Source organism: Ixodes scapularis, unplaced genomic scaffold, assembly GCF_016920785.2.
Source record: "Ixodes scapularis isolate PalLabHiFi unplaced genomic scaffold, ASM1692078v2 PGA_scaffold6__148_contigs__length_123643588, whole genome shotgun sequence".
NCBI classification, from domain to species: domain Eukaryota; kingdom Metazoa; phylum Arthropoda; class Arachnida; order Ixodida; family Ixodidae; genus Ixodes; species Ixodes scapularis.
In genome coordinates, this window is record NW_024609881.1 from 81372066 (window position 1) to 81372454 (window position 389).

Here is a 389-nt window from a genome sequence, read left to right on the forward strand (position 1 = left end):
GTTGTGGTCTTGTTGTCGTCGCACGGTTTTGGTGCCCAAGTTGTATGGTTGTTTTAAAAAAGAACCCAGAAGAAACAAAAAATGTCTGCAAAAAAAGTTCATTTTGCCAACATCTAGAGAATATTCCCAGACAGTTTCATTCGTTTACACTCCATAGTTATTTTCTTTTTATAAATTACTTTCAGTCCACCAATGCTAAAGAAAAGGTAGAGCTTCGAGCACTTTGAACACGTTTTTCCGTGTTCCACTTTTTGGCATAAATTTCACTCAATAAACCTATCGTTTCAGTTTGAAACTTTTTGTGGCTTATATACCGAAATTTTATTGAGCCAATTGCTGTGAACTTATATTTTGCATTTTCATGTTCTTTTACTATGAAACATTGTATT